Source organism: Acomys russatus, chromosome 3, assembly GCF_903995435.1.
Source record: "Acomys russatus chromosome 3, mAcoRus1.1, whole genome shotgun sequence".
NCBI classification, from domain to species: Eukaryota; Metazoa; Chordata; class Mammalia; order Rodentia; family Muridae; genus Acomys; species Acomys russatus.
The window spans coordinates 74,348,125-74,360,160 of record NC_067139.1 but is presented as its reverse complement, the minus strand read 5'-3'; the positions used below and the strand labels follow the sequence as shown (position 1 = coordinate 74,360,160).

Here is a 12,036-nt window from a genome sequence, read left to right as displayed (position 1 = left end):
ATTGAGACATCAGAAGTGTTTCTGTTTCATTTAGCGATTTGATGTGTATCAGGTGGTCAATCCATTTGCTTTCCCATGTTTTTTATAACCCACCTGCCAATATGTAACAATTATGAGTAGATTCCAGCATAGTAGTGCAGTAGTGTTCACCGCAGCAACAGACGACAGCAGACATTGAGAACGGGCCACAACAGGTGCCGGGAATCATTCTCAACAGTGTCTTTCTTTACCAGTTGGGAGATGCTCTTCATTTTGAGATAGTCAAATTCACAACTTGTGAAAGCAGGGTTGTGGTCTGGATGAAAACTGAGCTTTGTAGAACCCACGAAATAGAGTTTTATTGAGCACATTAACCTGGAAACATAAACTCCGAGTGCATTTTCCATACATATATTTTCACGTTGCTTAAGAAGATTGTTCTCTTGATTGTGTTAAGCGACTTATATGCTAATTATGCATTATTATCATCTATTCATTAAAAGAAATCCCCAAAGGATTACTGTGTGAGGAAAGAGGAAGACATGGGGCCTTTAGAGACAAATTTAGGTTATTCTATATTACCGAGTGTGGTGCAGATGTAAGCAGATCTTAGTGAAAGATCATAATTATGGCTTTAAGAATAATTGTGGAATAACATTCATCTGAATTAAGGTTGACTGGTGGCTTTTCAAGCCAATAAGAAGAATCAGTGGGTCCTATAGAGGGCCCTCCTGGTTTCCTGGGATACTGTTACTGATCTTAGAGCTGCTGGTGATGTTGGCTCAGTTTATACAAACGCTTGAGCAGGCTGAAAAGAGCAATAGGCATTACATGATTAAGTTCAGTAAGGCACCAGCTTCTCTGTGGGACGCTAGATCTTGTCTCTTTCAAAATGTCACTTAATTCTGATCCCAATTCCAGAGATTTTAGAACTCTGATATTACTAAAAGGCAAGTAAGCTGTTAATCGAGTTTTTTCCTTCAGAACTTGTAAATACTGGAAGAGTTTTTTAAATTAAAATTTATAACATTTGTGTTTATCCCTAGACAGTCAGTGTGCTCCAGGTAGGACCAGACATGTCATTTATAAAGAGTATGTTTTCGTAAGTTACTGAGAACTCTGTAATAGTGACGGTGTACAGATGGGCGTGTCAGACACCCATGAAGTCGGTGCGAATTCCAAGTGATGCAACTGAAACTTCTACATAGACACAGAGGCATATGAGGAACAGCACGGGGGTGGGCCACACGACAGGGAGGCGGGGTGCATCTGAGTATGCGTTGTAAAACTAACCACTGATAGCTTCTCTAGGCACTTCTCAGAAACTCAGATGAGAAGTGAACTAAATTCTAATAATGATTTTCAAAGGTCATCACCAGTCTCTTTTGATACCAAATTGAAGTGTTTGGGAGCAAGTGGCTTGAGCCATATAGTAGCCTGGAAGCAAGCAGTGCTTCTTCTACATTCCAGCCTGGAAGCAGTGCTTCTTCTACATTCCAGCCTGGAAACAGTGCTCCTGGAACCTAGCATCTTTTCCTCATACTTAGCAGCAGCAGCATTAGTTATTGAGGGCCTGGAACTGTGTGACCCACTTCAGTGTTATGGTCTGATCTTTCAGACCATCGTGTGAATAAGCCAGCTTAATTCAAGGCATACCAAGAGACCCATTGACAGTGCCTTTTCAAGTCATCAATCAAAATCCTAGCCAAATTATTCCACACTTCGCTCTATTGTCTAGGGTGAAAAAAACTTGAGGTCTGGCTCAACAGACTCAATTAGATTCAGACCTTTTGACAAAGTATAATCAGTGATTTCTTTGTGTTCCAACCCAACCTTCATTTATAAGAAAAAAATAATAAGACCAGTCAATTACCAAGGCTGTACCTAGGAACAGCTATAGTGAGGTTCCTCCAAACAGCAAGAACAGAGGTAAGAGGTAACCCCAACATCCCTCTACAGGCGCCATCATAACACCTTCACGGGTCTCTCTGGATGTCAGTGATCCCCTTTTCCTAGCAATACTCCCCAAGTTGCCATTTATTCAAGGAATCCACATTACCTGATAATTGCTTCTCATCACTCAACTCCTGCTGTTACTACTTGGATGAAAGAATAATTTTTTTAAATTCATTATGGACCTTCCTGGAATTGATAGGGCTATGTCAGAAGCAGCCCTGTGGCTCCATTCAACAGGTCGACCACAGAGACACCATGATGGGAGAAATAATTGTCCTTATGAATGTATGGATATGTGCCAGTAGGCGGAAGAATTCAATTGAGAAATGAAAATTTCAGAATGATTCTAGATTCTCTCTCTCTCTCTCTCTCTCTCTCTCTCTCTCTCTCTCTCTCATACCCACATACACACAGAATGAAAGGAAGAGTATGTTTTTAGAGCGGTATGCGAATCTTCAGATTTCTCTTTCACCCAGTCTCACTACCTCCAAATCCCAGTCCTAATTCCACTTCTACCTAGACACCTGGAATAAGACGATATGACGTTGGCTCACTCGTCATACTAGTTTACTGGCTATGGACCCTAAATCTCTCTGGCTTCATTTTTGTCATCTTTAAAATGGGAATAATACTCACACATGTCCTCTAGCTTGTCCGATTGAGACTGTGGCCATGGTTGTAAAGGCATCATGCATTAGTTAGCATATGACCAGATCTCTCAAGCTGTACTGTAGTTATTGCTCTTAACCGATCCATTTACTTAACACCCACTAACTAACAGACATTATTCTCCGTACTACACATTCAGAATAGAAAGAAAACCGTGGGCCATGACCTCCTACTGTTTACATCTTCTTTCTGCTTAGATAGTCTAGAGATAATAACTGTCGGAACAGATGAATAATGTCAAACAAGGACAGTAGATGTCAAGCAGTGAAGTGACTGGGACAGTGTGGTATAAGGTCACCGAGTAGACCCGAAGCTTCCGGTTCTGACTCGCCACCAGCCCTTCTTAACTTTTTCCCATTGTTTGGGAATCATTTGAGACCAGCTGTTAACTGAGTGTGATGTGAACAACCCCTTGTGCTTCTGTGGTGACTGGGTAAGAAGACCTCTCAACACGAAGACACATGTGGGAACAGAGCCATAGGTTTCTTATTTACATGTATGTACATGTGTATGCATGTGTCTGGTTGCTTATTCTGTCTCCTGCACACAACAGTGGTTCTCATCCTTTGGGGGTCGAATGACCCTATCACAGGGGTTACCTAAAACCATTGAAAAATACAGATCGAAAAACACACATTGCAATTTATAGCAATAACAAAATTGTAGTTAGGAAGTAGCAGCTAAAATAATTTTCTGCCTGGAGTCACCACAATGAGGCACTGTATTGGAAGGGTTGCAGCATTAGACAAGTTGAGAACCATTGCTTTAGGAAGGTAAGATTCATGAGCTATATGCATAGATGAGTCAGAAGTCTACAGGGGAGATGTTCTGTGTTTTCACGTCTCGTATGAACTGGTCTCTTGGTGTCAGAAATGACTATATATGTGTTAGTAAGACTGGATAATAATATATACATCTGAGCCAAAGGTTCACCCCACCTGCCTTTCTGTCTATACTATAACTTCCTGAGGCGTCAAACCGTGGGGGAGCCTTATGCTGGAGGCTGAGCTGTCAGCCCAGGATAAGCCAGTGCCATCCCAGAGATGCCAGCAATTTACTGCTTATGACTCATATCTTATACTCCATCCAAGAGCCTCTATTTCTTCTGCTCATAAGCAGACAGACAGTCCACAGGTGCAGCCAAGGCAGATGGGCGAGCAGCAGTGTTGTGTCTGAGCAGCAAACAGCGGGGGGTTGCGCTGGCCCCAAGAACATACCCCTTGCTGCTGCACCAGGCAAGGCAGATCCGGGAGAAAATAATTGAAACAGTTCTCATTGCTTATGAAAGAAAATAACTAAAAATAAAAATCCACACCATGAAAACTGGCAAATATTTAAAAAAATGGCAGATATGACATGGAAAATGACAATTTTAGTGCAATTATAGACGAAAGGCAGAGTGCCATTAAAGTTAAGGCAATGTTATTAAAAGATGTGTTAATTTTCAGTTAAATTTTCTATAAAAGACCAATTAGTTTAAAAGGCTTGACAGCATTAACTGTGAAACACAGGCTCCAGTAATTATACTTTTAAAAAAAATAGGAAGAGGAAGATGCAGGAGTGAGGTAGAGTGGCACAGGCGAAGGGCCAGCCTACAGTAGGCTAGGTGGCGCTGCGGACTCAACTTTTCCTTCCACCATTCCTTGGTTCTTATTGCAGCTCTTTGCGATTTTGCTGTGTGTCTTTACAGGACCAAAGACTCACCCAATGATAGAGGTTGAAGGGACCTCACACACGACTTAAGGCCACTCTCCCTGTTAGAGCTGAAAACATGGGGTCATGTATTCTAAATTGGCTGCATTCTGAGTTGGCTGTTCTTTTGTATAAGCTATAAGTCATTGAGTTCTAGTTGCATATTGGAAATCACACACATTTGCATTTTTAACATTAGTCTATAAATTTGTATATTTCTTTTTCTTCCCTGCTATGTGGATGAGATCTTGGGCAACCTTCCCGTTATCATAGCTATTAAGTAGCCAAGAAGGGATTAAAGACTAAACCATAGGGCGGGGTGAGATGGGTTAGAGGCAAATACAGTTGGTGCCAACATAATGACCTTTTAGTTTGATACCTAGAACTCAAATGAAAGAGAAAATCAGCTGCTCTAAGCGTTCTCTGCCCTCCTCAGGCACATCATAGCCCAACCCCATCACACAAAGAAATATAATAATAAAAAAATTAAAACTTCATAACCAGGATGGCAGCTTGCTCTACTGCAAAGAAAGCTTTCCCGAGAAAGCGCTGGGCACTTGTCTTCACAGTAAGAAGAGGCCCCTGGTATCTTTAGACCACATAGGCATTCTGAGGGCTGGTACCAAACAACACTCTACTTCACCCCTTTTTTGCTCCCCACCTCCAAAGTGACAGAGAATTGGACAGGATGTCTGTGGACTGATCCTTTGCATCTACAAGCTTCATGCATGAATCCCTCATGAGCTCCCCATCCACCTGCCATGGAGTTGGTCCACAGTGGGGCATGGGAAAGTCTGGAGGAATGGAAGAGTGTGAGAGAAGAGGTCTGCGCATATGCATTATAATGTCACTCCACAATCTGTACATCCTCAGTGGCAGAATTTTCACTAATTTATGAAATAACTGTGCATTCTGGCTGCTTTGCCTTCTACAAGCATGGCCTTTGGTAGTTGGCGTTTGGAGCCCTAGTGCCTGTTTTTCGCCGGATACTGAAACAGCTCCTTCCTCAGCACAAAGCCCTGCAACAGTGTTTGATCAAAGATTCTGAGTGTCTGAGCACCCATGAAAGCCTGCTCGGGCTTCCAAGTGGAACCACTGTTGGGCTATTTTGGGACAATGTCTCTTGATGGTGTCCAATTGCAGACCACTTCAAGCTATAGGGATCAGTGGGTACTCAGTAAGTGCCAATGTTTCTGCATAAATCATCTCAACGCTGAGAGGAATTCCTGTTGAGGTGAAATCCTACAATTTAGCTAAACTATGCTCTTCCATATTGACCATATTCCATTTAAAATAAATGGCCCCCAGTTTCACATACAGATAGTCATGTCCCTTTTGGAAAATTTAGGAAACCCAAGAACATAGAAAAATATTTAAGTGGTGCACATTACCAAGATTGAAGAAAAGTGGTTAATGTTTTGTATATGTCTTTTTAGACAGATGTATGTATTTTTTAAAGATTTATTTATTCATTATTATGTATACAGTGCTCTGCCTGCATGTACACCTATAGGCCAGAAGAGGGCATCAGATCACATTGTAGATGGTTGTGAGCCACCATGTGGTTGCTGGGAATTGAACTCAGGACCTCTGGAAGAGCAGGTGGTGCTCTTAACCACTGAGCCATCTCTCCAGCCCCAGATGTATGTATTTTTATAGGTAGTTATGTAGACGCCTGGATGGCCAAGCTTTTCCCCTCGGAAGATCCAGAGTCTCAGGCATGGCTGCTGCCTTGGCTGTTGTCGTCCTGAAGTAGCCGAGGGTATCACATAAACAAATGAGCATTTCTGGGCCCCAGTAAAAGTTAATTTTACAAAAAGCAGTGACAATGGCTATACTTGTTAATCCAATCCCATATCTTAATATTTATAACCACTGGACTATAAATTTGGCATCTCATTCTTGTTGATATAATTTCAAATCCTATGGATAGTGGTCAGAAAAAGCTTGATGTAATACTTGAGAGGAAATATTATAAAGCTCTTTCCAAAAGTCACATGGTGTAATTGTACCCAGTTGTCCTTTGAGGCCCATGAGGGACCTGTAGGTCAGTGCAGCTCAATCTTAGCTCGCCGGGGCACACTCAGCAGCCTGCCTATTTTCTGAACAATCTGTTTTTCTGCAGATAATTAGTCACACTTTAAAACAAAATCAATTCTTCCTGAAAGAATTACTCATTTTTAATTAGGAACACATGTGTGTCATTGTGTGTGGGCATGTGCATGCGAGTGCAGGTGCCTGTAGAGGTGTGGGTGATCGGACCCCAACTTAGGTCCTGTGGGGGAGCAGTAAGTGCTTTCAGCCATTGAATAACCCCGTCAGCCCCACAAATCTACCATTATTCATGTCCAGGGACTGGTATTAAAGAGAACTTCCAGAATATTGGAATTAATTACTTTATATACCTTGCATGATACTCTCCTTCTAACTTCTGATCTTGTTATAGTCATCAGTGGTATATTTTTAAGGTGCTATTTTTAGACTCATCAATTTATTAAATATCCTCTTGCTATTTCATTGTCTTATGACTTAATATTTCATTATGCTTCTTCTCATCTTAAGAAAACACAATTTTTTTAAAAAAATAGCCATTTATAGCATAGCTTTATTCATTGTAATTATTTTGTCTTTAATCTGCTTCTATATTTTTAGGCTTACTTATGACATATTTTAGGCATGTCATATCCTTGAAATATCCATTAATATTAAATAGTCTCTATTCTAAGCTGCGTTTCTATCTTGATCTGCTGCTAGACAGTCAATATATTTAGAGCTGCAGTTCTCAAGCTGTGGGTCGTGACCCCCAAAGGGGTGCATATCAGATATCCTGCATATCAGATAGTTACATTAGGATTCATAACAGTAGCAAAATTACAGCTATGAAATAGCAACAAAAATAATTTTATGGTTGAGGGGTCATCACAATGTGAGGACCTGCCTTAAAGGGTGGCAGTTTTAGGAATGTTGAGAACCACTAATTTAGAGGTTCTCTGAAGCATTGGATATTCTCAACACTCAGGAGGCAGAGGCAGGCAGATTGCTATGAGTTCGAGGCAAGCCTGGTCTACAAAGCGAGTCCAGGATTGCCAAGGCTACACAGAGAAACTGTGTCTCGAAAAACCAAAAAAAAAAAAATAGTGGGAGCACTTTTGTAAATATTAGTTATTATCACTGTAAAGTTATCTCCACATATTTCAGAAATTTTCTTAAAGTATATTTTGTTGTCTTGTTTATTTCTTATAATATATTAATTGGGCATTAATTTTGTTTTATAATAGATCTAGAAAATCTATGTCATTTTATAAACTTTAGATGATTATGTGCAGTTACATTATGTATAACCCCATCTGTAGTCCTCCATCATTATTATAGTTTTTGCTTGATTCTATGATTACTTTTTATCATCTATCTTTTGGTGTAGATTCAAATTTAAATGCTTATTATGTCTACGATGCTTCAACTTGTAAACATTCAGTTCGGTATTTACTGTAGTTAGTGTTTCATGGCTCCCTGTATACATATAATGACAACCTATATCTTAAGTATTAATATCTAGGAATCTCTGACTTCTCTTGCTTTTCCCTTATACAACCAGTTTTAGTGTCATTATTTCCTTTCTCCACCCTTCTGTCTTGTTGTACTGACTTTAGAATCCATTTTAATGACATTGTACTAATAGATGATTTTATGTTGTTATTTTTCTTCTCAGAATTAATTTTGACTCTTGTACTCAGTTTTTAAGTAGCAAGTAGGACATCCTTTTGTGCGTGCATATTTGCACATGTGTGTGTATCCATGCGTGCGAGGCCAACAGTCAACATCAGTTGTCTTCTATTACTTCTCACCTTATTTTTTGAGACAGACTCTCAAACTGACCCTGGACCGCCAGGATTCCACACTCCTGTCTGGCCCATGAGGTCTTGGCATCGTCTTGGGGTCATCATCCCAGGACTAGGATTACAGGCATGTGCCACCATACCTGGCTTTTTACATGGGCATCGGGGAGCTGAATTCAGATCCTCAAGCTTGTGTGGCAGGTGCCACACTGACTAAGCTGTCTCTGCAGCCTCATGGCAGCGTTTTAATATCCTATGTCTTGATATACCTCTCCAGCATTTTACAGCCAAATAGGCACCTTTTAAGGTAAAATAAAATAATAATAATAATAATAATAATAATAATAATAATAATAATAATAATTATAATTAAGAAAGCCAGTTTTTTGCTTTTGAGTATATTTTAAAAATGAAGTGAATAGCAGGCTGGAGAGATGATGCAGCAGTTAAGAGCTGCCTACTGCTCTCACAGATGACCTAAGTTTGGTTCCTAGCACCTTAGTGAGGCAGCTCAGCATTGCCCCTGGCTCTGGATCCAGGGCGTTAGGCAGCCTCTTACAGCCTCCACAGGCACCTGTACTCACATCCACTGACTCCTTATTGCATACCCGCACCCATGCAATCTAAAATAAAATAATTGTTAAAAGTGAAGTAAATACATTCTTCAGCACTTAAAGATCTGAATCATTCCTATTGTGTTCACAAATTTGGTTGGTTGACAGTTTCCTAGTCTATAGAATTCCTGGCACAGAGGTGTCCTTTCAAACTTAGTTGACATTTCTTTTATGCTTATTGTAGGAGACCCAGTTTATCTAATTTTGTACCTTTTTTCTGAGGGCAGTGCTGCTGGTCACTTTCCTTTACCATTTAGTAAGTCAAATTCAAATATTAGCTGGCTACAGGGCTTGGCGTTGGTCTTGGTTCTTTGGTGAAGCCTTGGGTCTGCTGCTTAGCCTCGTGCTGTGCTCCAGGACAGGTTGTTGTTGGGGTTTTTTTAGATCAATTTTTTTAATTGAAAAATGAAGTCATTCATATTACATCTCATTTTCTATCCCATCCCATGCATCCTCCCATTCCTCCCTCCCTCCCGCTTTCACCCCATTCCCCTCCCCTATGACTGTGACTGAGGGGGACCTCCTCCCCCTGAATATGATGCTAGGGTATCAAGTCTCTTCTTGGTAGCCTGCTATACTTCCTCCGAGTGCCATCGGGCCTCCCCATCGAGGGGACGTGGCCAAATATGGGGCAGCAGAGTTGGTGTGGAAGTCAGTCCCCAGTGTCCATGGACAGGTTGTTCTAATGTGAAATACTTTCCTGCTTTGGCTCCTTGAATTATTTTCACACCTCTAACATGTGGACACTGATGTTTTATCACATCCACCTCTGTTTTCAGTATTTATCATATTCTGGTGGTTTTTGAAGGACAATAAAACATGTACTTCCCATCACTGAACATATGTGTGTGTGTGTGTGTTTGTGTGTGTGTACATGTATGTGTGCATACATATGTGTATATGTGGGGGTGCATGTGTACACAAGTGCATGTATGCATGTGTGTGTGTATACTTACACACTTTTCAGTTTTACAGCTTACTACTCCACAGATAAGAAATTAGCAATTACAAACATAATTATCTTTTAACCATGTAATTATCTTTTAACCAGTTCTTTTAAGAAGTGTTTTATTGGAATATTAGTAGATCATAAAACTCACCAAGTATACAATTTTATGGGTTTTTTTAGCATATGTAAACATCCCCAACGACCCCTTTTAGAACATTCTTCGGAGAGCTTCGGAGAGCAGTCTATCCTCATTTCTTTTACGACTTTGGCTACTCAGCCCTGGGCATCAAATGACACTTATACCCATCTCTTTAGAACTGCTACTTCTGGGTGTTTCATGTAAATGGAATCACTTTATTTTTATGGTTCATTCATGTTGTAGCATGTATTAGTACTCTATTTTTTATACACAAATAATATTGATTCCATGGTTATGCCACTTTCACTAGTTGATTCCATCTTATTTGTTTTCAGTCCTTTTGTCTGTGGCACATGATGGCATTATGGATCTCTCTGTATGAGGTTTTGTTCTGATATCCATTTCATTTCTCTCAAATATAGTCAGGTAGGGTTGCTGGGTCCTGTGGTAAATCAGAATTTAACCACTAAGGAACTTCAAGACTGCTTTTGAGTGGTTGGGTCATTTAATGTCCTTCTGGAAGTTTGTAAGGACTCCAGTTGCTTCACATTCTCACCAGTTCTCCCTTGCTTTATCACAGCCGTCCAGTTGGGTAAAGATGATGTTGACTTTTGTCGCCCTTATGGCTGCTGATGCTGAGCCTCTTTATGTCTCTTGATTGCTTGTCTTCCTTCTTCTGAAGCCTCATCCTTTTTCTATTTTCAGGTTTATTGCCTTTGGGTTGTTGTGTTATTGAGGATTTTAAACACTGTGTACTATACCCTTATAAGATAAATTACTCTGCAATAATACTCCAGCTCTCCAGTTCTCCAGAGGATTTTCACTTTCTACATAGTGGCCTCCAATGCATAATTTTACAATATTACAAGATACAAATTAACAAGTTTTCTTGTATAGCTTATGATTTTACTGTCTTATATCAGAGAATTATCAAAGATGAAGATTCTCCACTATTTTTTCTTCTGACCAATCTATAGTTTTAGCTGAAACATTTACATTTTTGATTCACTTAAGTTTTGTATATGACATGAAGAGTAGATCCAATATTTTTTGCATATGGGTGCTCAGTTATTGCAACACTGTTTATTAAATATGCGATTCTTTCTTAGTGAAGCTTTTTGATATCCTCAGTGAAAGTCAGCAGATGGCATCTCTATGAGCTCATTTCTAGATGCTCAGTTCTATTCCATTGGCTTATTTGTCAGCCATCAAGCCAGTGTTTGTAGCATAGGCTGAAGTCAGAGGCTGGGACTACTCCAACTTTATTTATAGTTGCGTTTTATATGATTGATACAACATTTTGTGTCTCCTGAAATTTCACAAACTCACTTTCCTCTATTTTTTCCTAAAAGAGGCCTCTGACTTGATAGGAATGTTTTGAATTTGTGTAATGTTTAAGGGTCGTATTGATATTTTACTCTTATCTTCCAATCCATGAACATAGGATATCCTTCTTTTTATTTGGATTTCACTCATATCTTTTGTAATGTTGGATAGCTTTCAGTGTACAAACCATTAAGCTCCTTTAACAAATGTCTTCTTAAGCATTTTATTGTTTTCAATGCTGTTAAAAGCAGAGTTGGGAGAATAGCAAAATAAAAGGATACAGAGGGTCCTAGAAATCTACAAGTAGAACAATATGATAGATTTGGGCCCAGGGGTCCCGCTCAAACTAAGGCACCAGCCAAGGACAATACAGGACGTAAACTTTAAACCCCTTCCCAGATCTAGCCAATGGTCAGAATATTCTCCACAGTTGAGTGGAGAGTGGGATATGACTTTCTCACGTACTCTGGTGCCTCACATTTGACCATGTCCCCTGGAGGGGGAGACCTGGTGGCACTCAGAGGAAGGATAGCAGGTTGCCAAGAAGAGACTTGATACCCTATGAGAATATACAGGGGGAGGTAATCCCCCTCAGGAACAGTCATAGGGGAGGGGAATAATGGGAAAATGGGGGGGGGGGGAGGAATGGGAGGATACAAGGGATGAGATAAACATTGAGATGTAACAAGAATAAATTAATAAAAAAAAAGCAGAGTTTCTTTATTAAGCGTTTCTTGTTTATAGAAAGTACATAAAAATTTGCTTTTTGTATGTTGGTTTTGTATCCTGAAATTGTGCTGAACTCTTATTACTTATGATCATTTGAATGGGTTCCTGTGAGTGCAGATAATCTTCATTGTTTTCCAACATGCATGT

The 12,036-nt window shown here is 40.0% G+C and overlaps 1 protein-coding gene across 12 annotated transcripts in view; it reads left to right on the top strand.

The window, feature by feature from the left end:
- The window catches only part of Kcnma1 (potassium calcium-activated channel subfamily M alpha 1), a 699,737-nt gene that overhangs the window by 670,146 nt on the left and 17,555 nt on the right, over positions 1-12,036 (top strand). The window lies entirely within an intron of this gene.